This window comes from Aquarana catesbeiana, linkage group LG03 (genome assembly GCF_042186555.1).
Source record: "Aquarana catesbeiana isolate 2022-GZ linkage group LG03, ASM4218655v1, whole genome shotgun sequence".
NCBI classification, from domain to species: domain Eukaryota; kingdom Metazoa; phylum Chordata; class Amphibia; order Anura; family Ranidae; genus Aquarana; species Aquarana catesbeiana.
In genome coordinates this window covers 426,988,492-427,003,279 of record NC_133326.1, presented here as the reverse complement: position 1 = coordinate 427,003,279, position 14,788 = coordinate 426,988,492, and positions in this window count along the sequence as shown.

Genomic DNA, 14,788 nt, shown 5'->3' with positions numbered 1-14,788 from the left:
ACTTCTGTGGACTTGATCCACAGACGTGGGATCCCTCACTTCGTGTTCTCATGCATATGTTTCAATAAAGTTTTTTTTGTATTTTGATCTAACCACGTGGTAGCTTCTCCCTTTGTTGACATTCCTGGGACCACTCTGGCCCCTAATTTCTTTTTTATTGCGATTCAAGACCATGGACATGGTTCAGAGACAATTCTGGTGGCCTAACTTAGCAAAAGATTGCAGGAAATATGTCAGCTCTTGCCCAACCTGCCTCAGGAACAAGAATAGTAAAAGCAAAGCATGGGGATTACTTAGACCATTGCCCATTCCCGAAAGACCCTGGGATAAAATTGCCATGGACTTTATTGTGGAGCTTCCCCCTTCAGAGGGATTTTTGTCCATCTTTGTGGTGGTTGATCGCCTCTCCAAGATGGCACACTTTATCCCAATGAAAGGGACCCCATCAGCAATGGAGACTGCCAAAGCTTTCATTAAAGAAGTAATCAGACTGCACGGAATTCCTAGTGACATTGTCTCTGATCGTGGAGTGCAGTTCACTTCAAAATTTTGGAGAGCATTATGTGAAGCCCTAGGCATCAAACAGTTTCTCTTCAGCCTACCACCCCCAGACTAATGGGCAGACAGAGCGTACTAAACAGACGCTAGAACAGTACTTACGCTGCTTCTCCTCCTTTACCCAGGAAGATTGGGCTTCACTACTGCCTTTGGCAGAATTTGCATTTAATAATTCTGCCCATGCAGCTACCAACCAATCACCCTTCTTCTCCAATTATGGGTTTCACCCCTCTTTCTTACCAACACTAATTCCAGATTCTCCTTTGCCAGCTGTCCAAGACCGATTGAACTTCCTTGCTACTAATAACCAGGTGCTGAGAGAGACCATTTCCAGGGCACAAGAGGATAATAAGAAGTTCTTCGACAGGAAGAGGAGAGGGGAACTGGATCTGAAGGTCGGGGACCCTGTGTGGCTCTCAACAGTAAATCTGAAACTGGCATGTCCATCCAGGAAACTGGGACCTAGATACGTGGGACCCTTTCCGATCAAGAAAAAGATTAACCCAGTGGCGTATGAGCTGGAACTCCCTGATTCATTTAAGATGTGCCCTGTGTTTCATACCTCCCTACTGAAACCCGATGTGGTAAATCCCTTTCCAGGTCGTGAAGTGGGACCCCCAGAAGCTATAATGGTGGATGGAGAAGAATCAATATCTGATTAAATGTAAAGGTTTTGGTCCAGAGGAAAATTCCTGGGAGCCTGAGACAAACCTCCATGCCCAAAGACTTATACAAGCCTTTCATCGCTCCCATCCGGAAAAGATGGCTCAGATGGGCATCCGGGGGCTGCCCGTAAGGAGGGGGCAATGTCAGAGAACCATCGTAGCAAACGTTCATTTCCGTACGCCAGCCGTCAATCTTCATTCCAGCAAGAACAAACGAGTTCTGGCCCAAACATGCACACTGGCGCACTTACACGAGCAGGAGTGCATGCGCACGTGCACACGCCAACAAATCATGGCGCAAAGCGCCCTATTTAAAGGAAGAGCTTACTTGGTGTCAGTGCTGGATTGTCTTCAGCTTGTTCCTGTGTACCCGTTGCTGTCTTGCCTGATTGATCCTGATCCTGAACACCCGGCTTCCTCTTGACCATTCTCTTGGATTATCCTTGCATCTTGTCTGCCTCTGCTACCTGCATTAACCCCGGCTTGAACTTCTGACTACGGCTCTGTCTCCTGAACTTGTACTTCGCTGCCAGTCTGCTTCCAAACCTCTGCCTGTCCCCGACTATGAGCCTGCCTTCTGATTGTGTACTTCACTGCCAGCCTGTTGCCAACTCCTGCCTGTTCCTGACTCTGCAAGTGTCCTAGCCAGACTGTTCCTGGACCTATCCGGTGATCTGTGTCTCACCTCCTTCTCGAAGGCTCCGGTGTTCCTGATCTTCAGCCACCTGTCTGCAGGCACCTGCACCCTCCCATTGCCCTAGCAGTTCCTGTCTCAACTTCCAGGGGTGTTAGGACCGGGACCGTGCAAGAGGTCGCCCTCGTTATTTAGGACTCCGCTGTATGGTACGTGACACTTGGTTAGTCATTCTGTATTTAAGTGGTGCGTCAGTATGCCCCCATGCCCCGTGACGATGTCCTGTTAGTAACGATGCGCATGGGGAGGAGGAGCAACGTACTGACGTCACCGCTATATGCTGTAATCCCGGAAGCAATGGGCTTATTTGAGGCCGTCCGTCTCGATCTCTTTTTATGCTGTATTTTATCCATCTAAATGTAAGTGTGCATTTGTCTTATGTTATATTGCAATAAATGTTAAAGGTTTTTACACTATTGCGAGCCTTTATCATTTTATGTGGATTCTATTGCTGGGCTCGATCTGATTTGCGTGGGGACCATCACCCATGAGGTTGAAGAGTCCAGTGCACTCCATAAAAATCCCGGGCTGGGGTAATAGCCATCTGCACATTGTGGTCCCCCCATAATAAGTGACCAATATCATCTGGTAAGCGGCAGTGTTTGCTGTGGTGTGGAGGCACTTTTATTTTTGTCACATTTCCTTGGGGTGTTTTCATTTTCATCACCTTTGAAGAAACCACTACTTACCATCAACTTATGGATTTTTTTTATTTATATTTTTTGATTCATAATTTGTTTATTAACCCTGCTTTGGGTCACCATCCTCACTATTGGACTTTAGTCACTCAATATTTTATATATGTTAATCTTTATATTTTGATTACGTAGTCACTAGTTTATTTGTGGAATTTTTTTTGCTTTGATTTCATCACTTTCATTCAGTCACTTCATTATTTGGGCACTTGATATTGTTTCACAGACATTTAGTCTTTGCATCTATCAGCGAGCGCATCCATACTGGGTGGAGTCGTGTTCTCTTACGGTCACGGTCTCACATGTTGCGGTCCACTGGCTTTTGTGATTGTGAGTATATGGAATATTGCCTCACAGGTCAATCAGTTTAGCACAGCTCTCCTTGGTCCTTATTCTGTTTTGTGTTGTATAACATTTTGGAGTTGCAGATTGGTAATTTTTTAGTTAATAGCGCAGTTTTTCTTTTTTATACTTTTCTTTGGAGTGTTTAATCCCCTCACATTATAAGTGTAAGAGAACTATCATTGCACAGCAGATGCACACGCGCATGAAGAACTCAGCAGATGCGCCAATGCGTGTGCGCAAAGGAGTGTTCACGTCCGTAGGAGCACATCCATGCTGTCCTTTGGAGACAGACGGCCTATTTAAGTGGCGCACTGCCTACAGACAGATGCTGACTGATCTTCAGCTGTTCCTGTATCTGTATCCTGTTGTTACCTGCCTGCTACCTGTTGCTGAACTTTGGCTTTCCCTGACCTTGCTGCTGGACTCTCCTACACTTCTGATTATCAGTTCCTGATTCCAGCTTCCTATTTGACGCTACTCCTCTTTGTACCTTGCTGCCCGCCTGCTATCGAACCCGGCTATCCTTGTGACTGCGCTCCTGTCTCCTGTTTGCCTCTACTCTGCCACCCGAGTATCTGCAACCACGTTCCTGCGACCTGCTGTGACTTTCTGCCTTCCAAGAGTCGCATCCTCTGCTTCAGGCTTCCAGGGCTACATCTGCAGGCACTCGTGTTCCTCCTGTCCCTTGGTTTCTTCTGTCTCCACTCTCAGCGGGACCCAGGCTGGAGATACAAGAGAGGCTGATCTCTTCATTTCAAACTCCGACCAGGTCTGTGACAGTATCAGTCATCACTTTCATTCAGTCACTTCATTATTTGGGCACTTGATATTGTTTCACAGACATTTAGTCTTTGCATCTATCAGCGAGTGCATCCATACTGGGTGGAGTCGTGTTCTCTTACGGTCATGGTCTCACATTACGGTCCACTGGCTTTTGTTATTGTGAGTATATGGAATATTGCCTCACAGGTCAATCAGTTTAGCGCAGCTCTCCTTGGTCTTTACTCCAAAGAAAAGGTATAAAAGTAAACAAAGAATTTAATTTTTTGGGGGCGAACGTGGTGTGTCTCCAGGAAACACACATTACACATGCCTCAGGGTGTAGGCTATCACATCTGTTTCCTATGTGGCAAGACATAACGTCAGGGCATTCAAGGGGTGTGGCCATTGGCTTTGATAAAACAATGGTATTTACAGTGAGGGAGCGTCTGGCAGACCCAGAGGGAAGGTTTCTTTTTATAAAGGGGAAATTGTTTAATATGGAATGTACAATTGCAAATGTTTACTCCCCAAATAAGGACCCTGCGTGGCCATTGGCCACGATCGGTTTTGCCGTCGGAATAAACTCCGAAGGTTTCTCCGATGGAACTCCAATGGAATTCCGCTCAAGCAGTCTTGCATACACACGGTCACACCAAAGTCCGACCGTCCAGAATGAGGTGACGTGCAACACGTACGACGGGACTAGAAAAAGGAAGTTCAATAGCCAGTAGCCAATAGCTTCCGTCTCGTACTTGCTTCAGAGCATGCATCGTTTTTGGTCCGTCGGAACAGCATACAGACAAGCGGTTTTCCCAATAGGAATTGGTTCTGTCAGAAATATTTAGAACATGTTCCATTTCTAGGTCCGTCAGAATTTTCGAAAAAAAAAAAAGTCAGATGAGGCATACACACGATCAGAATAGAGGATGAAAAGCTTCCGTCTGACTTTTTCTGTCGGACATTCCGCTCGTGTGTACGCGGCTTTAGGGGAACACTGAGAAAACTCGAAGCTTTTAAAGAGCGTAAACTTATAATAGCAGGTGATTTAAACTTGAGTATAGATCCTCGGGTGGATACTTCTGGGGGATCTCCTCGATATACAGCTCAAAGGCAAAGGGCAATAAAAAAAAATTGCTACTAGACTGATATTTTCAAGGATCGACTATGTGTTAATAGAACATCAACTGGTATCATGCCTTAAAGGTGTGGACATCAAAGCAATTACCATTTCTAATCACGCCCCAGTTACAATTTAATTGGAAATATCAGGTGATCTCCCGGTGGGGAAAAACTGGAAGCTGAATGATTCTCTTATTCAGGATCCTGAAGTAATCAATAGGATCGAGCAGGAGCTGGAGGCCTTTATAAGAGGACTCTTGATAGGGACTGGAGTGGGGCAAAAGAAAGAAAGGGAAAAAAAGATGGCCCTCTTATATAGGGAGATACAGGAAATAGAACAAAGAACGAGACCTAAAGGTATCCCTGAGAGGCCAGAATTAACAGTAAAAAAAGAGGAATTGTTAGAACGGGAGAGAAAATGTGCTTTTCATACAGTAAATAAGGAAATATATCAATGGGGTAATAAATCTGGAAAATGGTTGGCTAGAAGAGTAAAAGAAAAAAAAACAACAGGTCCTTTATTCTTAAAATGAGAGATGATGTATTCTTCCCCTAAACTTGCAAACATATTTCATTCATATTATAGTAGTTTATTAAATGTGCAGATAGAGAGAAAAGGAAGACTGAAGCCCAGGAGTATCTACGGGGCTAGACCTTCCCAAGGCATCTAAGGAGGAGCTTGAATATTTGGAAGCGCCAATCTCGCAAGCGCCCCGATGGATACTCCATCTTGTATTATAAAAAAATTCAAAAGTTTTTGCTCCCTAAGCTTTGCAATTATTTGAACGCACTGGCTGAAGGAGAGACTCTCTGGGAGGAGTCATTGCTGGCCCATATAACCCTTATTTTAAAAGAACAGAAGGATCCTACATCCCCAGGGAGCTATAGGCCAATATCTCTGTTAAACACAGGTATTAAGATTTTTGCCAAAATAATAACAGAAAGATTGAAACCTTTGTTACCAAGTTGGATCCATAACGACTAGGTAGGGTTTGGGTTGGGGAGAGAGGGGAGGGATAACTCCCTGAAGTCTATGTTCCTGATACATGAAGCAAGAGGGAGGGAGACCCCAGTAGTACTTCTGTCAAAAGATGCCAAAAAGGCTTTCGACAGGGTAGAGTGGGGTTTCATGTTTGAAACATTGAGACGTGTGGGTAAGAGGATGATGCAATCGGTATCAGCTTTTTACCACCACCCAATGGCTAAAATCAGAATAAAAGGGAATCTGTCTTCTCCCTTGGAATTATTCAATGAAACAAGACAGGGGTGCCCCCTCTCTCCATTGTTGTTCATAATAGCACTGGAACCCTTATTAGCTGCTATTTGTAAAAATCCTGATATTAAAGGAGTCAGAGTAGGGGAAAGGGAGTACAGAGTAGCCGCTTATGCGGATGATTTGCTTTTCTACATTTCTAACCCCAAGACAACATTCACAGTAGTCTTAGAGGAGCGGTGAGTTGGTACAGGAAATTGACAAACTTTAAAATAAATATGTCCAAATCCGAGATTATGAATATAACTACACCAAGGGAAGAGCAGCAGACAGTCCAACCCAAATTCCCCTTTGTATGGTGTAAGGAGGAGCTGGGTTACTTGGGTATAAAATTGACAGCAGCCCTAGGGGCTATGTTTAAGGCCAATTACATCACAATGCTTAATAAAATCAAGGAACAATTGAATATCTTGAGATATAAAACCCTTTCATGGATAGGGAGAATAAATGCACTGAAGATGTATATATTACCAATGCTGATATATATTTTTCAAGATTCCAATAACACTTCCTCAGGATTATTCCAGGAACTTAAAATCATTATTATTATATGGTATTATGTATTATATATGATATTAAAATATATATGGGCACATAAACGCCCTGGGATTGCGTATGCAACATTGGTTAAAGAAAAAGATGGGGGGACTAGCAGCACCAGGTTTTAAAAAATATTATCAGGCGATTTCTATTTAATACTCCTGCAGAGGCGATATAACCCAATGGTCAAGATTAAGAAGGTGCTGTGTCCAGCGATGAACGAAGAATAAATGAGGGTTTAAACATTAAATTAGCACATCCCTATGATCAATATTGGAATTCAGGAATGGGGAAGAACTTTTCTAGCACTGAACATATCTGTACACAAATTAACATGCCCTATTTATATCAGTAGAAAACATGGAAATCCTCCCTTTGGATATAGATTAGAAGGTAAGGGTGGGAGAATAGGAAGAAGTAGATGTCCTAAAGGGTTAATAATAGACATTGGGGCCATGATTATATCAGATCCCCCCCCAGAGTTTGGACGAATCACTTGTATGCCAAGGATCACATTGTAGTTCTTCATTTGTAAACCCTCACTTATACTCCACTTTCTTCCTAATTGATAAAATCATACAGAAAAAAAGAATTAGAAAGTGTTTCGATAGCCTGCGCCTTTCTTCTGGCTTTGCGGCCAGAATGCTTTTAACCACTTCAGCCCGGAAGATGTGGCTGCTCAATGACCAGGCCTTTTTTTTTCGATACGGCACTACGTCGATTTAACCACTTACGGACCTCCCGCGGCAGTTTTACATCGGCTGTTTGAAGGAGGATATTGTTGTTATGGCAGCAGCTAGCTGCCATAACCCCGGTATGACCTTCTTGAGCGGGCGGTCCTCTACAAGATAAAAGTGGTCTCTGCGGCGGATTAGCCGCAAGATTACTTTTATAGGTGGCGGGAGAGGTGCCCTCGATCGCGTCCTATCACTAGCTGGGTATAGAAATGAGTGAGGGGAAGATGGCCCCCACCCATCTCCATACAATTGCTGGGCGGAAGCGACGTCAAAACATTGATTCCGCCCACAGCTCTTAAAGGCCCATTTTTTAAATAAGATTTTTTTAAATGACAATTTTTTTTTTTTATTGCATTTTAGTCTAAATATGAAATCTGAGGTCTTTTTGACCCCAGATCTCATATTTAAGAGGTCCTGTCATGCTTTTTTCTATTACAAGGGATGTTTACATGTTTACAAAGTGACAATTTTTTTTTTAAAAACAGTGCAAAAAAAAAATTAAAGTTTAATTAAATTAATAATTAAATTTTTTTAAACGCACCCCGTCCCGATGAGCTCGCGTGCAGAAGAAGAACGCATATGTGAGTAGTGCTCGCATATGAAAACGGTGTTCAAACCACACATGTGAGGTATTGCCGCCACGGTAGAGCAAGAGCAATACTTCTAGCCCTAGACCTCCTCTGTAACTTAAAACACGCAACCTGTAGAATTTTTTTTAAGCTTCGCCTATGGAGATTTTTAAGGGTAAAAGTTTGTCGCCATTCCACGAGTGGGCGCAATTTTGAAGTGTGACATGTTGGGTATCAATTTACTCAGCGTAACATTATCTTTCACAATATAAAAAATATTGGGCTAACTTTACTGTTGTCTTATTTAATTCAAAAAAGTGTATTTTTTCCATTAAAAGTGCGCCTGTAAGACCGCTACGCAAATACGGTGTGACAGAAAGTATTGCAAAGACTGCCATTTTATTCTCTAGGGCAGGGATATGCAATTAGTGGACCCTCCAGCTGTTGCAAAACTACAAGTCCCATCATGCTTCTGCCTCTGGGTGTCATGCTTGTGGCTGTCAGAGTCTTGCTATGCCTCATGGGACTTGTAGTTCTGCAACAGCTGGAGGTCCGCTAATTGCATATCCCTGCTCTAGGGTGTTAGAAAAAAAAAAATGTATAATGTTTGGGGGTTCTAAGTAATATTCTAGCAAAAAAACTGTTTTTAACTTGTAAACAAATCTCAGAAAGAGGCTCGGTCCTTGAAGTGGAGTTCCACCCACTTTTACAACTCTTCAGCATCCCTCACTAAACTGTGCACTGTAAACGAATTGGATATTTAAAAAACATTTTTCTCAGCACCTACTGTATATCTGCTGTATTCATTTATCACTTCATTCTCCCTGGCCGTGGCCCATCGCATCATTTCCTGTTTGCAATGCCTTCTGGGAAGGGGCGGCAACTTCCTCTGACACAGCCGTTGCTATGGAAACCTGACCTGATTACACTGCTTGTGCTGCACTGAGCATGTGCGAGTTCTGCAAAGATGAGATCCAGGAAGAAATACAGTCTGGCTTCAGATGCCCACGGCCTGCTGTAAGTTTATAAAATAACAAACTACTGTTATAAACTAACAAAACAGACCTTAGTTTACTAACTTTACTAGAATACATTAAGCTTGTGTATTATAGGAGTATTTTTATTGAAAAAGTATAATTTCGGCCGCAACACCACTTTAAGTGGTTAACTGACAATTGCGCGGTCGTGCGACGCTGTGCCCAAACAAAATTGACATCCTTTTTTCCCACAAATAAAGCTTTCTTTCGGTTGTATTTGATCATCTCTGAGGTTTTTATTTTTTGCGCTATAAACAAAAGAGCGACAATTTTGAAAAAAAAAAAAACACAATATCTTTTAATTTTTGCTATAATATCCCACATTTTTTCCTCAGTTTAGGCTGATAGGTATTCTTCTACATATTTTTGGTAAAAAAAAAAAAAAAAATCACAATAAGCGTATATTGATTGCTTTGCGCAAAAGTTATAATGTCTACAAAATAGGGGATAGATTTATGGCATTTTTATTATTTTTTTTTTTTTTAGTAATGGTGGTGATCTGCGTTTTTTTATCGGGACCATGTGATATTGCGGTGGACAAATTGGACACTTGACACGTTTGTGGGACCATTGACAATTATACAGCGATCAGTGCTATAAAAATGCACTGATTACTGTATAAATGTCACTGGCAGTGAAGGGGTTAACACTAGGGGGCGATCAAGGGGTTTACTGTGTTCTCTAGGTGTGTTCTAACTGTGGGGGGATGGGAGTGACTAGGGGAAGAAAGAGATCGGTGTTCATACTTTGTATGAACACATGATCTGTCTCCTCTCCCCTGAAAGAACCAGGATTTGTGTGTTTACATTGCGGTTCTCGCTCTGTCATGAGTGATTGCGGGTGCCCGGCGGTCATCGCGCCTGCCGGGCACTCGCATCGGCTCCGGGCACACGCTGCATATGCCTGTGCACCCCTAGTGGCCAAAAGGCAAAGCGACATAAGGTAATGTCGTTTCGCACAGCCGTGCCATTCTGCCGCAGTAAAACTGCAGCAGCTGGTCGGCAAGCAGTTAAGATCATGCCCCTCAATGTTTCTGGGGTATGGGTCCTAGTAACATTAGTCCCTGCAGCATATGTGTCAGATAGTGATATTGATGCAAGCTACCAATTAAAGTGGAACTTCAGTCATTTTTTCATCTTTCCTTCAATAGAACCTTCTGCCCTTGCTGTGTAATCATTGGAAATCAAAACTATAATTTTGTGGAAGTAAATACCTTAAGCCCCTTTCACGGTGCTTTGCAGGCGCTACAGCGCTAAAAATAGCACCTGCAAAGCGCCCTGAAACAGCCTCTGCTGTGTCTCCAGTGTGAAAGCCCAAGGGTTTTCACACTGGAGCGGTGCGCTTGCAGGACGGAAAAAAAACTCCTGCAAGCAGCATCTTTGGAGCGGTGAAGGAGCGGTGTATTCACCGCTCCTGCCCATTGATATCAATGGGGCAGCGCCGCTATACCGCCGCTTTGCGGGCAGTTCTAACCCTTTTTTCGGCCGCTAGCGGGGGTTAAAACTGCCCCGGTAGCGGCCGAATAGCGTTGCTAAAACGACGGTAAAGTGCCGTTAAAAACCCACCGCCCCAGTGTGAAACCGACCTTATTCTCTGTACTTCCTCTTTCATTGCTGAAAAAACGCCTAGGCGTTTGATGCTGTTCCCTGTGTTGCAATGACTTTCGGGAGAGAAACGTGAAATCTCCAAGCAGTGCTTGTGTTCACTCACTCTTGTGAGAGGTAGCTGGCAGAGGAAGGGGGCGGGGAGATGCAGGAGAACTGAATACAACAGAGAATGGCTACAGGGCTGTAGGGGGTTGGATGAGGGCGGGGATAGAAGGAGACAGAAAGGATCCATGTGCTTTCACAGAGAAGTGGAATTTCATCTAGTGTAGTGAAAGGAAGATTGCTCTCTCTCTTTTATGTGGAGATTTCAGCCCTGTACACTTATTAAACCCCCAGGCCAGTCTGCACAATCTCCCTGGAAAAGTTCACACTCCTTATCCAGGCAACTCTCTGCAGTTCCCTGACACAGGGGATTTGTGTGTGTGAAAAGATCATGTTACAGGACTCGGCTGCAGCTGAGGCATATCTACTCAGTGTTTGGATGAGAAATACAGTACATCATGGTAAAATAGAAAATACTTTTGTTTGCTGCTTTCCTGTTTGAACAAGCATAGTATGTACACTTTCCTTGGCTGTTTCTGTGTTCCATGCTGTTGATACTTTGCAATAACAGGGCAAAAACTTCCACAGAAGCTGCCATTCCTAAGGCAACTTATAAAAAACAACGTGCACCACAGTTTGCTTACTGTACAGGCACCAGACTAGGAAGTGCTTATTGAGTAGCCAGCAGCACAAAAATCCAGGAAGTGAACAGGCAGCAGACTCAACTTATGTAAATAAGACTCCTTTCACACTGGGGTGCTTTGCAGGCGCTACAGCGCTAAAAATAGCTCCTGCAAAGCGCCCTGAAAGAGCCATTCCTCACACTCTAATGTGAAAGCCCGAGGTCTTTCACATTGGCGCGGTGCGCTGGCAGGACGCAAAAAAAGCCCTGCTAGCAGCATCTTTGGAGCGTTGTAAACACTGCTCCTGCCCATTGAAATGAATGGGGCAGTGCGGCTATACCGCCAGCATAGCGCTACTGCAGCAGCGCTTTGCGGTGGTTTTAACCCTTTCTCGGCTGCTAAAACAACGGCAAAGCAGCGCTAAAAATAGCGCCGTTTTACCGCCGGCACCCGCACCGCCCCAGTGTGAAAGGGCTCTTAAGGTGAAAAACCTCTAAGCCGCGCACCCTGAAAACCAAAATTAGAAATAATTTAGAGCAGCTTGCAGTATAACCAAAGGTCAAACAGTGAAAAGAAAATTAATAATTAATCTTATACCGCGCTCAAATGCAAAAATAATATTTTTGCATTTGAAACATGTCCATTGATCCCCCATGATGGGAGCTAGCACATGTTGACATTAGGCATGGGATCAGGAGGGAAATCCCCATTTTGACTCAATTTGTGTGCATCTTCAAAATTTGGCTTTCACAGGGGTGACATCAACCCCATCTGATGAAGGCAAGATCAACCCAGTTTGGACATACTAATGTCTGATATTGCCTTCAATTTATCAAAGTAGAACTTTGTAAGTTCCTGAGTTGTGTATTGTTTTATGCTTTTAAACATGCCTGTTTACCACAAAATAGGCTATTTTGTACTGTCAAATGCAAAAATGTTATTCCAAAAATATGTTGGTTTGTTCAAAAACCCTTTTCTTAACGCACATGTGAATATGCACAGAGTAAAAATTGAGAAATGTGTGGGGTCCGTCATTCGGAGATAATTCCTGAAATCATCAGGATTATTCTCATGGATCTCCGGCAACAAAGGCATATGAGAGAATTGGTCATGCTGGAGCAACCAATTCTTCGTCTATGAACTTCTCCCCGCTCTGTTCATGGACTGGGCTTGGGTCAAAGTAAGAAGAACCCCAACACCAAGCCCCTGCATAGCACAAACTCTACATGGCTTCAAAATGGTCGGCTGGTCAGAACGAACTAACAGAACGCACTGAAAAACAGAAAGGCCTGAGAAGAGCAAGCTGAAAATCAGAAACGAGCAGACAAAAACGCACTGCAAAATCAAATACGTACCATAAAATACGCACTGAAAAACAAAAGCGAACTGACTACACGCACTGAAAAACAGATACGAACCCACAAGCACAAACTGAAGAGCAGTAACGATCTGAAAAGCACGAGGCTGAAAAGCACGAATCGTCTCTCACCAAACTTCTACTAACATGAGATTAGCAGAAGGCGCCCAAAGGGTGGCGCACTTGGTATTGAACTTCCTCTTTATAGTGCCGTCGTACGTGTTGTACGTCACCGTGTTCTTGACGTTCGGAATTTCCGACAAGATTTGTGTGACTGTGTGTATGCAAGACAAGTTTGAGCCAACATCCGTCAGAAAAAATCTATGGATTTTGTCGTCAGAATGTCCGACCGTGTGTACACAGCATAACAGTGGTAAAAGCCTGTTGTATCAAGGAAAGTACAGATCTTTTTGGGAGGGTTGTGGACATTTGGTGAAAGTCTATTCCTTTAAATAGGGGCCCTGCGGTAGATGAATCTAGGTTACTTTGGGAGAAGACTGGCTATAATGTTGTCCCTCAAAAGTATGGGCCAGTGTTTTTTAATGCCATGTTCTAGAGATTCGTAATCCCTGCTAAAATCCACCAGGAATGCTAAGTTGTTCTTATCATCATAGGATCTCTTTGACCTGTTCTCCAATAGGTCCCGTCAGTCCAAATTTTGTACTTGTGTCTGAATGGATGTTAAAACATCCTCTCTATAGCCCTTCTCTTTAAATTTGTTCGTCACCACCTCTGATTGTAGGGCATAGTCCTCCACACTGGTACAATTACACCGAATATGCATAAATTGTCCCAACCATTTTGGGTGATGGCAACTGGCTGTTGGTATATGACCGTTTCTATCGGTTTCCTTAAAAAATGTTTTTGTAATCTGGAGCATGGAAAATACACCAGATAAGTTTTCTGGATTTGGTACTCACCAAGTCCAGTGGTTGTATCATTACAAAAACATTTTTTAAGTAAAACGATAGAAACAGTCATACCAACTAGGGCTGAAACAACTAATCAATTAATCGACAACTAATCGATTATGGAAATAGTAATCGATTAATTTCATAATCAATTAATCAGCCAGTAACATAATGGGCTTAAAAAAACTAAAATTAGCCCTTTATAGTACAAAAAGAGCAAATAATCGCTACTGTAAATATTACTTTCACTGTTCCACAGTAAAAAAGTAACCCCTTACAGTAGCAATTTGCTCTTTTTGTACTATAAAGGGTTTAATTTAGTTTTTTTAACCCCATTATTTTACTAAACGTCTTAGGCCTGATTTACACCTATGTCTTTTTTGCAGAAACACACTACAGTTCAATTAACATGGTTTCCTGTGGGACACGTTCACATCTATGATCAGCGAAACTTAATAGAATAAATGCATGTTACCTGTGAATAAATGAAAAAATCTCCTATGTAAAATATAATCCTGTGCAAAATAGAACTCCTGTGCAAACTTATGCAATGAAGTGTACTGTGCAAGATGACAATAAATATTGCAAAGTACAAAATAATATAATAATAGTCCACTGTGTTTAAAATAAACAAATAAATAAAGTGCTGAACGTGTCATCAAAGGGTATCTTCAATCGGGGATCTTCATAAACACCACTTAATGCTCTTTGGACTCTTACCTCAATATGAAGTATATACAGCGTTGGCAATCAGCTTAGCTGGGGGACATCTATGGATCTCCCAACCTTTAGAGACAGTGATAGCCAGTGGTGTTTCTCCAAATAGTGTATTCCAAATGATGGGTTCCGGATTCACAGCCATTCACGGAAAACGGGCATATAAGGGGATAAAAGAAGGATCTCCCATAGTGCAAACCGTTTAAATAATGAATTTATTAAATAGCCAAATGGGCACTTACAAAGAAAAATGTAAAAAACAGCATAAATGTGCAATACACAGTGTTGCAGACACCTCTTACATCACTTCCGGTTCATTCAATATCTGGCCACTCCCTATGCATTACGTCACGTCACGTGATTTCATCAGGGGAACCGGATTGGCTCAAAACCACATCAATTTATATGTGAAAACAGGAAGTGTGTCGGTGGCCATTTTGATGGAGTCCTTTCTCCGTCATGGAGGCGGCCATTTTTTAACCACTTGCCGACCGCCTCACGCAGATATAGTGCGGCAGAATGGCACGGGCAGGCAAA